Source organism: Triturus cristatus, chromosome 8 (genome assembly GCF_964204655.1).
Source record: "Triturus cristatus chromosome 8, aTriCri1.1, whole genome shotgun sequence".
In the NCBI taxonomy this organism is placed as follows: Eukaryota; Metazoa; Chordata; class Amphibia; order Caudata; family Salamandridae; genus Triturus; species Triturus cristatus.
Window position 1 is genome coordinate 1,276,167,851 of NC_140591.1, and position 21,476 is coordinate 1,276,189,326.

Here is a 21,476-nt window from a genome sequence, read left to right on the forward strand (position 1 = left end):
CCTTCATGGGATGATCTTTGATGTGCTGGTACCTTCATGGGTTGATCTCTGATGCACCGGTGCCTTCATGGGATGATCATTGATGCACTGGTCCCTTCATGGGATGATCTCTGGTCCCTTCATGGGATGATCTCTGGTCCCTTCATGGGATGATCTCTGGTCCCTTCATGGGATGATCTCTGGTCCCTTCATGGGATGATCTCTGGTCCTTTCATGGGATGATCTCTGGTCCCTTCACAAGATGATCTCTTTTTCCTTCATGGGATGATCTTTGGTCCCTTCGTAGGATGATCTTTGATGCACTGGTCTCTTCATGGGATGATCTCTGATTCGCTGGTCTCCTCATGGGATGATCTCTGATGCGCTGGTCCCTTCATGGGATGATCTCTGCACTGGTCCCTTCATGGGATGATCTCTGATGCACTGGTCCCTTCATGGGATGATCGCTGATGCACTGGTCCCTTCATGGGATGGTCTCTGATGCACTGGTCCCTTCATGGGATGGTCTCTGATGCACTGGTCCCTTCATGGGATGATCTCTGATGCACTGGTCCCTTCATGGGATGATCTCTGATGCACTGGTCCCTTCATGGGACGATCTCTGATGCACTGGTCCCTTCATGGGATGATCTCTGATGCACTGGTCCATTAATGGGATGATCTCTGCACTGGTCCCTTCATGGGATGATCTTTGATGTGCTGGTCCCTTCATGGGATGATCTTTGATGTGCTGGTCCCTTCATGGGATGATCTTTGATGCGCTGGTCCCTTCGTGGGATGATCTTTGATGCGCTGGTCCCTTCGTGGGATGATCTTTGATGCGCTGGTCCCTTCGTGGGATGATCTTTGATGCGCTGGTCCCTTCGTGGGATGATCTTTGATGCGCTGGTCCCTTCGTGGGATGATCTGATTAGCTGGTCCCTTCGTGGGATGATCTGATTAGCTGGTCCCTTCGTGGGATGATCTGATTAGCTGGTCCCTTTGTGGGATGATCTCTGAGGTGCTGGTCCCTTCGTGGGATGATCTTTGATGCGCTGGTCCTCTCTGATGCGCTGGTCCCTTTGTGGGTTGATCTCTGATGCGCTGGTCCCTTTGTGGGATGATCTCTGATGCGCTGGTCCCTTTGTGGGATGATCTCTGATGCACTGGTCCCTTTGTGGGATGATCTCTGATGCACTGGTCCCTTCATGGGATGGTCTTTGATGCACTGGTCCCTTCATGGGATGATCTTTGATGCACTGGTCCCTTCATGGGATGATCTTTCATACCTCTAATATGAGTGCTGTGATGCACTGGTCCCTTCATGGGATCTCTGATGCACTGGTCCCTTGATGGGATGACCTCTGATGCGCTGGCCCCTTGATGGGATGACCTCTCATACGCTGGTCCCTTCATGGGATGAATTCTGATGCACTGGTCCCTTCATGCGATGATCTTGCATACCTCTAATCTGAGTGCTGTGATGCACTGGTCCCTTCATGGTATAATCTTTGATGCACTGGTCCCGTCATGGGATGATTTTTGATGCGCTGGTCCCATCATGGGATGATTTTTGATGCGCTGGTCCCGTCATGGGATGATCTTTGATGCGCTGGTCCCTTCATGGGATGATCGTTGATGCGCTGGTCCCTTCATGGGATGGTCTTGCATACCTCTAATTTGAGTGCTGTGATGCACTGGTCTCTTCATGGGATGATCTTTGATGCACTGGTCACTTCATGGGATGATCTCTGATGCACTGGTCCCTTCATGGGATGATCTCTGCACTGGTCCCTTCATGGGATGATCCTTGATGCACTGGTCCCTTCATGGGATGATCTTGCATACCTCTAATCTTAGTGCTGTGATGCAATGGTCCCTTCATGGGATGATCTTTGATGCAGTGGTCCCTTCATGGAATGATCTTTGATGCCCTGGTCCCTTCATGGGATGATCTTGCATACCTCTAATGTGAGTGCTGTGATGCACTGGTCCCTTCATGGGATGATCTCTGATGCACTCGTCCCTTCATGGGATGATCTCTGATGCGCTGGTCCCTTCATGGGATGATCTCTGATGCACTGGTCCCTTCATGGGATCATCTTGCATACCTTTAATCTTTGTGCTGTAATGCACTGGTCCCTTCATGGGATGATCTTTGATGCGCTGGTCCCTTCATGGATTGATCTCTGCACTGGTCCCTTCATGGGATGATCTTGCATACCTCTAATCTGAGTGCTGTGATGCACTGCTCCCTTCATGGGATGACCTCTGATGTGCTGGTCCCTTCATGGGATGACCTCTGATGTGCTGGTCCCTTCATGGGATGAACTCTGATGCGCTGGTCCCTTTATGGGATGAACTCTGATGCGCTGATCCCTTCATGGGATGATCTTTGCACTCGTCCCTACATGGGATGATCTTGAATAACTCATCTGAGTGCTGTGATGCACTGGTCCATTCATGGGATGATCTCTGATGCACTGGTCCCTTCATGGGATGATCTTGCATACTTCTAATCTGAGTACTGTGATGCACTGGTCCCTTCATGGGATGATCTTTGGTCCCTTCATGGGATGATCTTTGATGCACTGGTCCCTTCATTGAATGATCTCTGATGCACTGGTCCCTTCATGGGATTATCGTTGATGCACTGATCCCTTCATGGGATGATCTTGCATACCTCTAATCTGAGTGCTGTGATGCACTTGTCCCTTCATGGGATGATCTTTGATGCACTGGTCACTTCATGGGATGATCTTGAATACCTCTAATCTGAGTGCTCTGATGCACTGGTCCCTTCGTGGGATGATCTCTGCTGCACTGGTCTCTTCATGGGATGAACTTTGATGCACTGGTCCCTTCATGGGATGAACTTTGATGCACTGGTCCCTTCATGTGATGATCTTTGATGCACTGGTCCCTTCAAGGGATGATCTTTGATGCACTGGTCCCTTCATGAGTTGATCTCTGATGGACTGGTCCCTTCATGGGATGATCTTGCATACCTCTAATGTGAGTGCTGTGATGCACTGGTCCCTTCATGGGTGCACTGGTGCCTTCATGGGATGATATTTGATGCACTGGTCCCTTCATGTGATGATCTTGCATACCTCTAATCTGAGTGCTGTGATGCACTGGTACCTTCATGGGATGATCTTTGATGCACTGGTACCTTCATGGGATGATCTTTGATGCACTGGTACCTTCATGGGATGATCTCTGATGCACTGGTACCTTCATGGGATGATCTATGATGCACTGGTCCCTTCATGGGATGATCTCTGGTCCCTTCATGGGATGATCTCTTGTCCCTCCATGGGATGATCTTTGATGCACTGGTCCCTTCATGGGGTGATCTTGCGTACCTCTAATCTGAGTGCTGTGATGCGCTGGTCCCTTTATGGGATGACATCTGATGCGCTGGTCCCTTTATGGGATGACCTCTGATGCGCTGGTCCCTTCATGGGATGATCTTTGCACTGATCCCTTCATGGTGTGATCTTGCATACCTCTAATCTGAGTGCTGTGATGCGCTGGTCCCTTTATGGGATGACCTCTGATGCGCTGGTCCCTTTATGGGATGACCTCTGATGCGCTGGTCCCTTTATGGGATGACCTCTGATGCGCTGGTCCCTTTATGGGATGACCTCTGATGCGCTGGTCCCTTTATGGGATGACCTCTGATGCGCTGGTCCCTTTATGGGATGACCTCTGATGCGCTGGTCCCTTTATGGGATGACCTCTGATGCGCTGGTCCCTTTATGGGATGACCTCTGATGCGCTGGTGCCTTTATGGGATGACCTCTGATGCGCTGGTGCCTTTATGGGATGACCTCTGATGCGCTGGTGCCTTTATGGGATGACCTCTGATGCGCTGGTGCCTTTATGGGATGACCTCTGATGCGCTGGTGCCTTTATGGGATGACCTCTGATGCGCTGGTCCCTTTATGGGATGACCTCTGATGCGCTGTTCACTTCATGGGATGATCTTTGATGCACTGGTCCCTTCATGGCATGATCTCTGATGCACTGGTCCCTTCATGGAATGATCTCTGATGCACTGGTCCCTTCATGGGATGATCTCTGATGCACTGGTCCCTTCATGGAATGATCTCTGGTCTCATCATGGGACGATCTCTGATCCCTTCATGGGATGATCTTTGATTCATTGGTACCTTCATGGGATGATCTTGCATACCTCTAATCTGAGTGCTGTGATGCACTGCTCCCTTCATGCACTGGTCCCTTCATGGGATGATCTCTGATGCGCTGGTCTCTTCATGGGATGATCTCTGATGCGCTGGTCCCTTCATGGGATGATGTCTGATGCGCTGGTCCCTTCATGGGATAATCTCTGATTCACTGCTCCCTTCATGGGATCTGTTATGCGCTGATCCCTTCATGGGATGATCTCTGATGCACTGGTCCCATCATGGGATGATCTCTGGTCCCATCATGGGATGATCTCTGGTCCCATCATGGGATGATCTCTTGTCCCATCATGGGATGATCTCTGGTCCCATCATGGGATGATCTCTGGTCCCATCATGGGATGATCTCTGGTCCCATCATGGGATGATCTCTGGTCCCATCATGGGATGATCTCTGGTCCCATCATGGGAGGATCTCTGGTCCCATCATGGGATGATCTCTGATGCACTGGTCCCTTCATGGGATGATCTTTGATGCGCTGGTCCCTTCATGGATTGATCTCTGCACTGGTCCCTTCATGGGGTGATCTTGCATACCTCTAATCTGAGTGCTGTGATGCACTGCTCCCTTCATGGGATCTCTGATGCGCTGGTCCCTTCATGGGATGATCTTTGATGCACTGGTCCCTTCATGGGATGATCCTTGCACTCGTCCCATCATGGGATGATCTTGAATACCTCTAATCTGAGTGCTCTGATGCACTGGTCCCTTCGTGGGATGATCTCTGATGCACTGGTCCCTTCATGGGATGATCTCTGCACTGGTACCTTCATGGGATTATCTTGCATACCTCTAATCTGAGAAGCTGTGATGCACTGGTCCCTTCATGGGATGATCTCTGATGTACTGGTCCCTTCATGGGATGATATTTGATGCACTGGTCCCTTCATGGAATTATCTTGCATACCTCTAATCTGAGTGCTCTGATGCACTGGTCCCTTCGTGGGATGATCTCTGCTGCACTGGTCTCTTCATGGGATGAACTTTGATGCACTGTTCTTTTCATGGGATGAACTTTGATGCACTGGTCCCTTCATGTGATGATCTTTGATGCACTGGTCCCTTCAAGGGATGATCTTTGATGCACTGGTCCCTTCATGAGTTGATCTCTGATGGACTGGTCCCTTCATGGGATGATCTTGCATACCTCTAATGTGAGTGCTGTGATGCACTGGTCCCTTCATGGGTGCACTGGTGCCTTCATGGGATGATATTTGATGCACTGGTCCCTTCATGGGATGATCTCTGATGCACTGGTCCCTTCATGGGATGATCCTTGATGCACTGGTCCCTTCATGGAATGATCTTGCATACCTCTAATCTTAGTGCTGTGATGCAATGGTCCCTTCATGGGATGATCTTTGATGCAGTGGTCCCTTCATGGAATGATCTTTGATGCCCTGGTTAATTCATGGGATGATCTTGCATACCTCTAATGTGAGTGCTGTGATGCACTGGTCCCTTCATGGGATGATCTCTGATGCACTGGTCCCTTCATGGGATGATCTTTGCACTGGTCCCTTCATGGGATGATCTCTGATGCGCTGGTCCCTTCATGGGATGATCTCTGATGCACTGGTCCCTTCATGGGATCATCTTGCATACCTTTAATCTTTGTGCTGTGATGCACTGGTCCCTTCATGGGATGATCTTTGATGCGCTGGTCCCTTCATGGATTGATCTCTGCGCTGGTCCCTTCATGGGAGGATCTTGCATACCTCTAATCTGAGAGCTGTGATGCACTGGTCCCTTCATGGGATGATCTTTGATGCACTGGTCCTTTCATGGGATGATCTTTGCACTCGTCCCTACATGGGATGATCTTGAATACCTCTAATCTGAGTGCTGTGATGCACTGGTCCCTTCATGGGATGATCTCTGATGCACTGGTCCCTTCATGGGATGATCTTGAATACCTCTAATCTGAGTGCTGTGATGCACTGCTCCCTTCATGGGATCTGTTATGTGCTGGTCCCTTCATGGGATGATCTCTGATGCGCTGGTCCCTTCAAGGGATGATCTCTGATGTGCCCCTCCCTTCATGGGATTATCGTTGATGCACTGGTCCCTTCATGGGATGATCTTGCATACCTCTAATCTGAGTGCTGTGATGCACTTGTCCCTTCATGGGATGATCTTTGATGCACTGGTCCCTTCATTGAGTGATCTCTGCACTGATCCCTTCATGGGATTATCGTTGATGCACTGGTCACTTCATGGGATGATCTTGCATACCTCTAATCGGAGTACTGTGATGCACTGGTCCCTTCATGGGATGATCTCTGATGCACTGGTCCATTAATGGGATGATCTCTGATGCACTGGTCCCTTCATGGGATGATCTTTGATGTGCTGGTCCCTTCATGGGATGATCTTTGATGTGCTGGTCCCTTCATGGGATGATCTTTGATGCGCTGGTCCCTTCATGGGATGATCTTTGATGCGCTGGTCCCTTCGTGGGATGATCTTTGATGCGCTGGTCCCTTCGTGGGATGATCTTTGATGCGCTGGTCCCTTCGTGGGATGATCTTTGATGCGCTGGTCCCTTCGTGGGATGATCTTTGATGCGCTGGTCCCTTCGTGGGATGATCTGATTAGCTGGTCCCTTCGTGGGATGATCTGATTAGCTGGTCCCTTCGTGGGATGATCTGATTAGCTGGTCCCTTTGTGGGATGATCTCTGATGTGCTGGTCCCTTCGTGGGATGATCTTTGATGCGCTGGTCCTCTCTGATGCGCTGGTCCCTTTGTGGGATGATCTCTGATGCGCTGGTCCCTTTGTGGGATGATCTCTGATGCGCTGGTCCCTTTGTGGGATGATCTCTGATGCGCTGGTCCCTTTGTGGGATGATCTCTGCGCTGGTCCCTTTGTGGGATGATCTCTGATGCGCTGGTCCCTTTGTGGGATGATCTCTGATGCGCTGGTCCCTTCGTGGGATGATCTCTGATGCGCTGGTCCCTTCGTGGGATGATCTCTGCGCTGGTCCCTTCATGGGATGATCTTGCATACCTCTAATCTGAGTGCTGTGATGCACTGGTCCCTTCATGGGATGATCTCTGATGCACTGGTCCCTTCATGGGATGATCTCTGATGCACTGGTCCCTTAATGGGATGATCTCTGATGCACTGGTCCCTTAATGGGATGATCTCTGATGCACTGGTCCCTTCATGGGATGATCTCTGATGCACTGGTCCCTTCATGGGATGATCTCTGGTCCCTTCATAGGATGATCTCTTGTCCCTTCATGGGATGATCTCTGGTCCCTTCGTAGGATGATCTTTGATGCACTGGTCCCTTCATGGGATGATCTTTCATACCTCTAATATGAGTGCTGTGATGCACTGGTCCCTTCATGGGATCTCTGATGCACTGGTCCCTTGATGGGATGACCTCTGATGCGCTGGTCCCTTGATGGGATGACCTCTGATACGCTGGTCCCTTCATGGGATGAATTCTGATGCACTGGTCCCTTCATGAGATGATCTTGCATACCTCTAATCTGAGTGCTGTGATGCACTGGTCCCTTCATGGTATAATCTTTGATGCACTGGTCCCGTCATGGGATGATTTTTGTTGCGCTGGTCCCATCATGGGATGATTTTTGATGCGCTGGTCCCGTCATGGGATCTTTGATGCGCTGGTCCCTTCATGGGATGATCGTTGATGCGCTGGTCCCTTCATGGGATGGTCTTGCATACCTCTAATCTGAGTGCTGTGATGCACTGGTCTCTTCATGGGATGATCTCTGATGCACTGGTCACTTCATGGGATGATCTCTGATGCACTGGTCCCTTCATGGGATGATCTCTGCACTGGTACCTTCATGGGATTATCTTGCATACCTCTAATCTGAGTGCTGTGATGCACTGGTCCCTTCACGGGATGATCTCTGATGCACTGGTCCCTTCATGGGATGATCCTTGATGCACTGGTCCCTTCATGGGATGATCTTGCATACCTCTAATCTTAGTGCTGTGATGCAATGGTCCCTTCATGGGATGATCTTTGATGCAGTGGTCCCTTCATGGAATGATCTTTGATGCCCTGGTCCCTTCATGGGATGATCTTGCATACCTCTAATGTGAGTGCTGTGATGCACTGGTCCCTTCATGGGATGATCTCTGATGCACTGGTCCCCTCATGGGATGATCTCTGATGCACTGGTCCCCTCATGGGATGATCTCTGATGCGCTGGTCCCTTCATGGGATGATCTCTGATGCACTGGTCCCTTCATGGGATCATCTTGCATACCTTTAATCTTTGTGCTGTGATGCACTTGTCCCTTCATGGGATGATCTTTGATGCACTGGTCCCTTCGTGGGATGATCTCTGCTGCACTGGTCTCTTCATGGGATGAACTTTGATGCACTGTTCCCTTCATGGGATGAACTTTGATGCACTAGTCCCTTCAAGGGATGATCTTTGATGCACTGGTCCCTTCATGAGTTGATCTCTGATGGACTGGTCCCTTCATGGGATGATCTTGCATACCTCTAATGTGAGTACTGTGATGCACTGGTCCCTTCATGGGTGCACTGGTGCCTTCATGGGATGATATTTGATGCACTGGTCCCTTCATGTGATGATCTTGCATACCTCTAATCTGAGTGCTGTGATGCACTGGTACCTTCATGGGATGATCTCTGATGCACTGGTACCTTCATGGGATGATCTCTGATGCACTGGTACCTTCATGGGATGATCTATGATGCACTGGTCCCTTCATGGGATGATCTCTGGTCCCTTCATGGGATGATCTCTTGTCCCTCCATGGGATGATCTTTGATACACTGGTCCCTTCATGGGGTGATCTTGCGTACCTCTAATCTGAGTGCTGTGATGCGCTGGTCCCTTTATGGGATGACCTCTGATGCGCTGGTCCCTTTATGGGATGACCTCTGATGCGCTGGTCCCTTTATGGGATGACCTCTGATGCGCTGTTCACTTCATGGGATGATCTTTGATGCACTGGTCCCTTCATGGGATGATCTTTGGTCCCTTCATGGGATGATCTCTGATGCACTGGTCCCTTCATTGATTGATCTCTGATGCACTGGTCCCTTCATGGGATGATCGTTGATGCACTGGTCCCTTCATGGGATGATCTCTGATGCACTGGTCCTTCATGGAATGATCTCTGGTCTCATCATGGGACGATCTCTGATCCCTTCATGGGATGATCTTTGATTCATTGGTCCCTTCATGGGATGATCTTGCATACCTCTAATCTGAGTGCTGTGATGCACTGCTCCCTTCATGGGATGATCTCTGCACTGGTCCCTTCATGGGATGATCTCTGATGCGCTGGTCTCTTCATGGGATGATCTCTGATGCACTGGTCCCTTCATGGAATGATCTCTGGTCTCATCATGGGACGATCTCTGATCCCTTCATGGGATGATCTTTGATTCATTGGTCCCTTCATGGGATGATCTTGCATACCTCTAATCTGAGTGCTGTGATGCACTGCTCCCTTCATGGGATGATCTCTGATGCGCTGGTCTCTTCATGGGATGATCTCTGATGCGCTGGTCCCTTCATGGGATGATGTCTGATGCGCTGGTCCCTTCATGGGATAATCTCTGATGCACTGCTCCCTTCATGGGATCTGTTATGCGCTGATCCCTTCATGGGATGATCTCTGATGCACTGGTCCCATCATGGGATGATCTCTGGTCCCATCATGGGATGATCTCTGGTCCCATCATGGGATGATCACTGGTCCCTTCATGGTATGATCTTTGATGCGCTGGTCCCTTCATGGATTGATCTCTGCACTGGTCCCTTCATGGGGTGATCTTGCATACCTCTAATCTGAGTGCTGTGATGCACTGCTCCCTTCATGGGATCTCTGATGCGCTGGTCCCTTCATGGGTTGATCTTGCATACCTCTAATCTGAGAGCTGTGATGCACTGGTCCCTTCATGGGATGATCTTTGATGCACTGGTCCCTTCATGGGATGATCCTTGCACTCGTCCCATCATGGGATGATCTTGAATACCTCTAATCTGAGTGCTGTGATGCTGATGCACTGGTCCCTTCATGGGATGATCTCTGATGCACTGGCCCCTTCAGGGGATGATCTCTGATGTGCCGGTCCGTTCATGGGATGATCTTGCATACTTCTAATCTGAGTACTGTGGTGCACTGGTACCTTCATGGGATGATCTTTGGTCCCTTCATGGGATGATCTCTGATGCACTGGTCCCTTCATTGATTGATCTCTGATGCACTGGTCCCTTCATGGGATGATCTTTGATGCACTGGTCCCTTCATGGGATGAACCTTGATGCACTGGTCCCTTCATGGGATGAACTTTGATGCACTGGTCCCTTCATGGGATGAACTTTGATGCACTGGTCCCTTCATGTGATGATCTTTGATGCACTGGTCCCTTCAAGGGATGATCTTTGATGCACTGGTCCCTTCATGAGTTGATCTCTGATGGACTGGTCCCTTCATGGGATGATCTTGCATACCTCTAATTTGAGTGCTGTGATGCACTGGTCCCTTCATGGGATGATCTTTGCACTGGTCCCTTCATGGGATGATCTCTGATGCGCTGGTCCCTTCATGGGATGATCTCTGATGCACTGGTCCCTTCATGGGATGATCTCTGATGCGCTGGTCCCTTCATGGGATGATCTCTGATGCGCTGGTCCCTTCATGGGATGATGTCTGATGCGCTGGTCCCTTCATGGGATAATCTCTGATGCACTGCTCCCTTCATGGGATCTGTTATACGCTGATCCCTTCATGGGATGATCTCTGATGCACTGGTCCCTTCATGGGATGATCTCTGGTCCCATCATGGGATGATCTCTGGTCCCATCATGGGATGATCTCTGGTCCAATCATGGGATGATCTTTGATGCACTGTTACCTTCATGGGATGATCTTTGATGCGCTGGTCCCTTCATGGATTGATCTCTGCACTGGTCCCTTCATGGGATGATCGTGCATACCTCTAATCTGAGTGCTGTGATGCACTGCTCCCTTCATTTGATCTCTGATGCGCTGGTCCCTTCATAGGATGACATCTGATGTGCTGGTCCCTTCATGGGATGACCTCTGATGTGCTGGTCCCTTCATGGGATGACCTCTGATGTGCTGGTCCCTTCATGGGATGAACTCTGATGCGCTGGTCCCTTTATGGGATGAACTCTGATGCGCTGGTCCCTTCATGGGTTGATCTTTGATGCACTGGTCCCTTCACGGGATGATCTTTGTACTCGTCCCATCATGGGATGATCTTGAATACCTCTAATCTGAGTGCTGTGATGCACTGGTCCCTTCATGGGATGATATTTGATGCGCTGGTTCCTTCATGGGATGATCTTTGATGCACTGGTCCCTTCATGGGATGATCTTGAATACCTCTTATCTGAGTGCTGTGATGCACTGCTCCCTTCATAGGATCTGTTTTGTGCTGGTCCCTTCATGGGATGATCTCTGATGTGCTGGTCCCTTCATGGGATGATCTTGCATAATTCTAATCTGAGTACTGTGATGCACTGGTCCCTTCATGGGATGATCTTTGATGCACTGGTCCCTTCATGGGATGATCTCTGGTGCACTGGTCCCTTCATGGGATGATCTCTGGTGCACTGGTCCCTTCATGGGATGATCTCTGGTGCACTGGTCCCTTCATGGGATGATCTCTGATGCACTGGTCCCTTCATGTGATGATCTCTGATGCACTGGTCCCTTCATGGGATGATCTCTGATGCACTGGTCCCTTCATGGGATGATCTCTGGTCCCTTCATGGGATGATCTCGGGTCCCTTCATGGGATGATCTCGGGTCCCTTCATGGGATGATCTCTGGTCCCTTCATGGGATGATCTCTGGTCCCTTCATGGGATGATCTCTGGTCCCTTCATGGGATGATCTCTGGTCCCTTCATGGGATGATCTCTGGTCCCTTCATGGGATGATCTCTGGTCCCTTCATGGGATGATCTCTGGTCCCTTCATGGGATGATCTCTGGTCCCTTCATGGGATGATCTCTGGTCCCTTCATGGGATGATCTCTGGTCCCTTCATGGGATGATCTCTGGTCCCTTCATGGGATGATCTCTGGTCCCTTCATGGGATGATCTCTGGTCCCTTCATGGGATGATCTCTGGTCCCTTCATGGGATGATCTCTGGTCCCTTCATGGGATGATCTCTGGTCCCTTCATGGGATGATCTCTGGTCCCTTCATGGGATGATCTCTGGTCCCTTCATGGGATGATCGCTGGTCCCTTCATGGGATGATCGCTGGTCCCTTCATGGGATGATCTCTGATGCGCTGGTCCCTTCATGGGATGATCTCTGATGCGCTGGTCCCTTCATGGGATGATCTCTGATGCACTGGACCTTTCATGGGATGATCTTGCATACCTCTCTCTGAGTGCTGTGATGCACTGGTCCCTTCATGGGATGATCTCTGATGCACTGGTCCCTTCATGGGATGATCTTGCATACCTCTAATCTGTGTGCTGTGATGCACTGGTCCCTTCATGGGATGATCTTGCATACCTCTAATCTGAGAGCTGTGATGCACTGGTCCCTTCATAGGATGATCTCGGATGCATTGGTCCCTTCATGGGATGATCTCGGGATGATCTCTGATGTGCTGGTCCCTTCATGGTATGATCTTTGATGCACTGGTCTCTTTTTGGTAAGATCTCAGATGCACTGGTCCCTTTTTGGGATGATCTCAGATGCACTGGTCCCTTCATGGGATGATCTCAGATGCGCTGGTCCCTTCATGGGATGATCTTTGATGCACTGGTCCCTTCATGGGGGGATCTTGCATACCACTAATTTGAGTGCTGTGATGCACTGGTCCCTTCATGGGATGATCTTTCATGCACTGTTCCCTTCATGGGATGATCTTTGATGCACTGGTGCCTTCATGGGATGAACTTTGATGCACTTGTCCCTTCATGGAATGATCTTTCATGCACTGGCCCCTTTATGGGATGATCTTTCATGCACTGGTCCCTTCATGGGGGGATTTTGCATACCTCTAATTTGAGTGCTGTGATGCACAGGTCCCTTCATGGGATGATCTCTGATGCACTGGTCCCTTCAATGGATGATCTCTGATGCACTCGTCCCTCCATGGGATGGTCTCTGATGCACTGCTCCCTTCATGGGATGATCTTGCATACCACTAATCTCAGTGCTGTGATGCACTGGTCCCTTCATGGGATGATCTCTGATGCACTGGTCCCTACATGGGATGATTTTTGATGCACTAATCCCTTCATGGGATGATCTTGCATCCCTCTAATCTCAGTGCTGTGATGCGCTGGTCCCTTCATGGGATGATCTCTGATGCGCTGGTCCCTTCATAGGATGATCTCGGATGCGCTGGTCCCTTCATGGGATGATCTCTGATGACCTGGTCCCTTCATGGGATGATCTACGATGCACTGGTCCCTTCATGGGATGATCTTCCATACCTCTAATCTGAGTGCTGTGATGCACTGGTCCCTTCATGGGATGATCTTTGATGTGCTGTTCTCTTCATGGGATGATCATTGATGTGCTGGTCCCTTTATGGAATGATCTCTGATGTGCTGGTCCCTTCGTGGGATGATCTCTGATGTGCTGGTCCCTTTGTGGGATGATCTCTGATGTACAGGTCCCTTTATGGCATGATCTCTAGACTGGTCCCTTCATGGGATGATCTTGCATACCTCTAATCTGTGTGCTGTGATGCACTAGTCCCTTCATGGGATGATCTTGCATACCTCTAATCTGAGTGCTGTGATGCGGTGGTCCCTTCATGGGATGATCTCGGGATGAACTCTGATGTGCTGGTCCCTTCATGGGTTGATCTCTGATGCACTGGTCCCTTTTTGGGATGATCTCTGATGCTCTGGTCCCTTCATGGGATGATCTCTGCGCTGGTCACTTCATGGAATGATCTTTGATGCACTGGTCCCTTCATGGGATGATCTTGAATACCTCTAATGTGAGTGCTGTGATGCACTGGTCTTTTCATGGGATGATCTCTGATGCACTGGTCCCTTCATGGGATGATCTCTGATGCACTGGTACCTTCATGGGATGATCGCTGATGGACTGGTCCCTACATGGGATGATCTTGCATACCTCTAATGTGAGTGCTGTGATGTACTTGTCCCTTCATGGGATGATCTCTGCGCTGGTCCCTTCATGGGATGATCTCTGATGCAATGGTCCCTTCATGGGATCATTTTGCATACCTCTAATCTGAGTGCTGTGATGCACTGGTCCCTTCATGTGATGATCTTTGATGCACTGGTCCCTTCATGGGATGATCTCTGCACTCGTCCCTTCATGGGATGATCTTACATACCTCTAATCTGAGCGCTGTGATGCACTGCTCCCTTCATGGGATGACCTCTGATGCGCTGGTCCCTTCTTGGGATGATCGTTGATGCGCTGGTCCCTTCTTGGGATGATCGTTGATGCACTGGTCCCTTCATGGAATGATTTTTGATGCGCTGGTCTCTTCATGGGATGATCTTGCATACCTCTAATCTTAGTGCTGTGATGCACTGGTCCCTTCATGGGATGATCTCTGCACTGGTCCCTTCATGGGATGATCTTACATACCTCTAATCTGAGTGCTGTGATGCACTGCTCCCTTCCTGGGATGACCTCTGATGCGCTGGTCCCTTCATGGGATGATCGTTGATGCACTGGTCCCTTCATGGAATGATTTTTGATGCGCTGGTCCCTTCATGGGATGATCTTGCATACCTCTAATCTGAGTGCTGTGATGCGCTGGTCCCTTCATGGGATGATGGTTGATGCGCTGGTCCCTTAATGGGATGATCAATGATGGACTGGTCCCTTCATGGAATGATCTTTGGTGCACTGGTCCCTTCATGGGATGATCTTGCATACCTCTAATCTGAGTGCTGTGATGCGCTGGTCCCTTCATGGGATGATCTCTGATGCGCTGGTCCCTTCATGGGATGATCTCTGATGCACTGGTCCCTTCATGGGATGATCTTTGATGCACTGGTGCCTTCATGGGATGAACTTTGATGCACTTGTCCCTTCATGGAATGATCTTTCATGCACTGGTCCCTTCATGGGATGATCTCTGATGCAGTGGTTCTTTCATGGGATGATCTTTGATGTGCTGGTCCTTTCATGGGATGATCTTTGATGTGTTGTTCCCTTCATGGGATGTTCTTTGATGTGCTGGTCCCTTTATGGAATGATCTTTGATGCGCTGGTCCCTTCGTGGGATGACCTCTGATGCACTGGTCCCTTCATGGGATGATCTCTGATGCACTGGTACCTTCATGGGATGATCTTTGATGCACTGGTCCCTTCATGGGATGATCTTTGATGCACTGGTCCCTTCATGGGATGATCTTTGATGCACTGGTCCCTTCATGGACTGATATTTGATGCACTGGTCCCTTCATGGGTTGATCTCTGATGCACTGGTCCCTTCATGGGTTGATCTCTGATGCACTGGTCCCTTCATGGGATGATCTCTGGTCCCTTCATGGGATGATCTCTGGTCCCTTCATGGGATGATCTCTGGTCCCTTCATGGGATGATCTCTGGTCCCTTCATGGGATGATCTCTGGTCCCTTCATGGGATGATCTCTGGTCCCTTCATGGGATGATCTCTGGTCCCTTCATGGGATGATCTCTGGTCCCTTCATGGGATGATCTCTGGTCCCTTCATGGGATGATCTCTGGTCCCTTCATGGGATGATCTCTGGTCCCTTCAGGGGATGATCTCTGGTCCCTTCAGGGGATGATCTCTGGTCCCTTCAGGGGATGATCTCTGGTCCCTTCATGGGATGATCTCTGGTCCCTTCATGGGATGATCTCTGGTCCCTTTGTTGAATGATCTCTGATGCACTGGTCCCTTCATGGGATGATCTTGCATACCTCTAATGTGAGTGCTGTGATGCACTGGTCCCTTCATGGGATGATCTCTGATGCACTGGTCCCTTCATGAGATGATCTTTGATGCCCTGGTCCCTTCATGGGATGATCTTGCATACCTCTAATGTGAGTGCTGTGATGCACTGGTCCCTTCATGGGATGATCTTTGATGCACTGGTCCCTTCATGGGATGATCTTTGATGCGCTGGTCCCTTCATGGGAGGATCTCTGATGTGCTGGTCCCTTCATGGGATGATCTCTGGTCCCTTCATGGGATGATCTCTGGTCCCTTCATGGGATGATCTCTGGTCCCTTCATGGGATGATCTCTGGTCCCTTCATGGGATGATCTCTGGTCCCTTCATGGGATGATCTCTGGTCCCTTCATGGGATGATCTCTGGTCCCTTCGTAGGATGATCTCTGGTCCCTTCGTAGGATGATCTCTGGTCCCTTCGTAGGATGATCTTTGATGCACTGGTCCCTTCATGGGATCATCTTTCATACCTCTAATCTGAGTGCTGTGATGCACTGGTCCCTTGATGGGATCTCTGATGCGCTGGTCCCTTGATGGATGACCTCTGATGCGCTGATCCCTTGATGGATGACCTCTGATGCGCTGGTCCCTTGATGGATGACCTCTGATGCGCTGGTCCCTTGATGGATGACCTCTGCGCTGGTCCCTTGATGGGATGATCTCTGATGCGCTGGTCCCTTGATGGGATGATCTCTGATGCGCTGGTCCCTTGATGGGATGATCTCTGATGCGCTGGTCCCTTGATGGGATGATCTCTGATGCTCTGGTCCCTTGATGGGATGATCTCTGATGCGCTGGTCCCTTGATGGGATGATCTCTGATGCGCTGGTCCCTTCATGGGATGATCTCTGATGCGCTGGTCTCTTCATGGGATGATCTCTGATTCGCTGGTCTCCTCATGGATGACCTCTGATGCGCTGGTCCCTTGATGGGATGATCTCTGATGCGCTGGTCCCTTGATGGGATGATCTCTGATGCACTGGTCCCTTGATGGGATGATCTCTGATGCACTGGTGCCTTCATGGGACGGTCTCTGATGCGCTGGTCCCTTCATGGGATGAATTTTGATGCGCTGGTCCCGTCATGGGATGATCTCTGATGCTCTGGTCCCTTCATGGGATGATCTCTGATGCTCTGGTCCCTTCATGGGATGATCTCTGATGCTCTGGTCCCTTCATGGGATGATCTTTGATGGGCTGGTCTCTTCATGGGATGATCTCTGTGCTGGTCCCTTCGTTGAATGATCTCTGATGCACTGGTGCCTTCATGGGATGGACTCTGATGCACTGGTCCCTTCATGGGATGATCTCTGATGCACTGGTCCCTTCATGGGATGATCTCTGATGCACTGGTCCATTCATGGGATGATCTCTGCACTGGTCCCTTTATGGGATGATCTTTGATGTGCTGGTCCCTTCATGGGATCATCTTTGATTCGCTGGTCCCTTCATGGGATCATCTTTGATGCGCTGGTCCCTTCGTGGGATGATCTTTGATGCACTTGTCCCTTCATGGGATGATCTCTGCACTGGTCCCTTCATGGGATGATCTTTGATGCACTGGTCCCTTCATGCGATGATCTTTGATGTGCTGGTCCCTTCATGGGATGATCTCTGATGAGCTGGTCCCTTTGTGGGAGGATCTCTGATGAGCTGGTCCCTTCGTGGGATGATCTCTGTGCTGGTCCCTTCATGGGGATGATCTCTGTGCTGGTCCCTTCATGGGATGATCTCTGATGCACTGGTCCCTTCATGGGATGATCTTGCATACCTCTAATATGAGTAGCTGTGATGCACTGGTCCCTTCATGGGATGATCTCTGATGCACTGGTCCCTTCATGGGATGATCTCTGATGCACTGGTCCCTTCATGGGATGATCTCTGATGTACAGGTCCCTTCATGGGATGATCTTTGATGCGCTAGTCCCGTCATGGGATGATCTTTGATGCGCTGGTCCCGTCATGGGATGGTTTTTGATGCGCTGGTCCCATCATGGGATGAATTTTGATGCGCTGGTCCCGTCATGGGATGATCTCTGATGCTCTGGTCCCTTCATGGGATTATCTCTGATGCACTGGTCCCGTCATGGGATGATCTCTGATGCTCTGGTCCCTTCATGGGATTATCTCTGATGCACTGGTCCCTTCATGGGATGATCTTTGATGGGCTGGTCTCTTCATGGGATGCTCTCTGATGTGCTGGTCCCTTCGTTTAATGATCTCTGATGCACTGGTCCCTTCATGGGATGATCTCTGATGGACTGGTCCCTTCATGGGATGATCTTGCATACCTCTAATGTGAGTGCTGTGATGCACTGGTCCCTTCATGGGATGATCTCTGATGCACTGGTCCCTTCATGAGATGATCTTTGATGCCCTGGTCCCTTCATGGGATGATCTTGCATACCTCTAATGTGAGTGCTGTGATGCACTGGTCCCTTCATGGGATGATCTTTGATGCACTGGTCCCTTCATGGGATGATCTTTGATGCGCTGGTCCCTTCATGGGAGGATCTCTGATGTGCTGGTCCCTTCATGGGATGATCTCTGATGTGCTGGTCCCTTTGTGGGATGATCTCTGATGTGCTGGTCCCTTTTTGGGATGATCTCTGTGCTGGTTCCTTTGTGGGATGATCTCTGATGTGCTGATCCCTTTGTGGGATGATCTCTGATGAGCTTGTCCCATTGTGGGATGCTCTCTGATGTGCTGGTCCCTTCATGGGATGATCTCTGATGCACTGGTCCCTTCATGGGATGATCTCTGATGGACTGGTCCCTTCATTGGATGATCTTGCATACCACTGATGTGAGTGTTGTGATGCACTGGTCCCTTCATGGGATCTCTCATGCACTGCTCCCTTCATGGGATGATTTTTGATGCGCTGCTCCCTTCATGGGATGATTTTTGATGCGCTGCTCCCTTCATGGGATGATTTTTGATGCGCTGCTCCCGTCATGGGATGATTTTTGATGCGCTGGTCCCGTCATGGGATGATTTTTGATGCGCTGGTCCCGTCATGGGATGATCTCTGATGTGCTGGTCCCTTCGTTGAATGATCTCTGATGCACTGGTCCCTTCATGGGATGATCTCTGATGGACTGGTCCCTTCATGGGATGATCTTGCATACCTCTAATGTGAGTGCTGTGATGCACTGGTCCCTTCATGGGATGATCTCTGATGCACTGGTCCCTTCATGAGATGACCTTTGATGCCCTGGTCCCTTCATGGGATGATCTTTGATGCCCTGGTCCCTTCATGGGATGATCTTGCATACCTCTAATGTGAGTGCTGTGATGCACTGGTCCCTTCATGGGATGATCTTTTATGCACTGGTCCCTTCATGGGATGATCTCTGATGTGCTGGTCCCTTCATGGGAGGATCTCTGATGTGCTGGTCCCTTCATGGGATGATCTCTGATGCACTGGTCCCTTCATTGGATGATCTTTGCTGCACTGGTCCCTTCATGGGATGATCTTTGCTGCACTGGTCCCTTCATGGGATGATCTTGCATAGCACTAATCTGAGTGCTGTGATGCACTGGTCCCTTCATGGGATGATCTCTGATGCACTGGTCCCTTCATGGGATGATCTGATGCACTGGTCCCTTCATGGGATAATCTTTGATGTGCTGGTCCCTTCATGGGATGATCTTTGATGCGCTGGTCTCTTCGTGGGATGATCTCTGATGCACTGGTCCCTTCATGGGATGATCTGATGTGCTGGTCCTTTCATGGGATGGTCTCTAGACTGGTCCCTTCATGGGATGATCTTGCATACCCCTAATCTGAGTGCTGTGATGCACTGGTACCTTCATGGGATGATCTTGCATACCCCTAATCTCACTGCTGTGATGCGCTGGTCCCTTCATGGGATGATCTCTGATGCGCTGGTCCCTTCATGGGATGATCTCTGATGCGCTGGTCCCTTCATGGGATCATCTCTGATGCACTGGTCCCTTCATGGGATGATCTTGCATACCTCTAATCTGAGTGCTGTGATGCACTGGTCCCTTCATGGGATGATCTCTGATGCAGTGGTCCCTTCATGGGATGATCTGATGCACTGGTCCGTTCATGGGATGATCTTTGATGCGCTGGTCTCTTCGTGGGATAATCTCTGATGCGCTGGTCTCTTCGTGGGATAATCTCTGATGCGCTGGTCTCTTCGTGGGATAATCTCTGATGCGCTGGTCCCTTCGTGGGATGATCTCTGATGCACTGGTCCCTTCATGGGATGATCTCTGATGCACTGGTCCCTTCATGGGATGATCTTGCATACCTCTAATGTGAGTGCTGTGATGTACTTGTTCCTTCATGGGATGATCTCTGCGCTGGTCCCTGCATGGGATGATCTCGAATACCTCTAATGTGAGTGCTCCGATGCACTGGTCCCTTCATGGGATGATCTCCGATGCACTGGTCCCTTCATGGGATGATCTTTGATGCACTGGTCCCTTCATGGGTTGATCTCTTCATTTGGTCCCTTCATGGGATGATCTCTGGTCCCTTCATGGGATGATCTTTGATGCACTGGTGCCTTCATGGGATGATCTTGCATAGCACTAATCTGAGTGCTGTGATGCAGTGGTCCCTTCATGGGATGATCTCTGATGCAGTGGTCCCTTCATGGGATGATCTGATGCACTGGTCCCTTCATGGGATGATCTCTGGTCCCTTCATGGGTTGATCTGATGCACTGGTCCCTTCATGGGATGATCTTTGATGCACTGGTGCCTTCATGGGATGATCTTGCATGCCTCTAATTTGAGTGCTGTGATGCACTGGTCCCTTCATGGGATGATCTCTGATGCACTGGTCCCTTCATGGGATGATCTCTGATGCACTGGTCCCTTCATGGGATGATCTCTGATGCATTCGTCCCTTAGGGATGAACTCTGATGCACTGGTCCCTTCATGGGATGATCTCTGATGCACTGGTCCCTTCATGGGATGGTCTCTGATGCACTGGTCCATTCATGGGATGGTCTCTGATGCACTGGTCCCTTCATGGTGTGATCTTGCATACCTATAATGTGAATGCTGTGATGTACAGGTCCCTTCATGGGATGATCTTTGATGCACTGGTCCCTTCATTGGATGATCTCTGCACTGGTCCTTTCATGGGATGATCTCTGGTCCCTTAATGGGATGATCTTTCATGCACTGGTCCCTTCATGGGATGATCTTTGATGCACTGGTCCCTTCATGGGATGATCTTGCATACCTCTAATGTGAGTGCTGTGATGTACTGGTCCCTTCATGGGATGATCCTTGATGCACTGGTCCCTACATGGGATGATCGTTGCACTGGTCCCTTCATGGGATGATCGTTGCACTGGTCCCTTCATG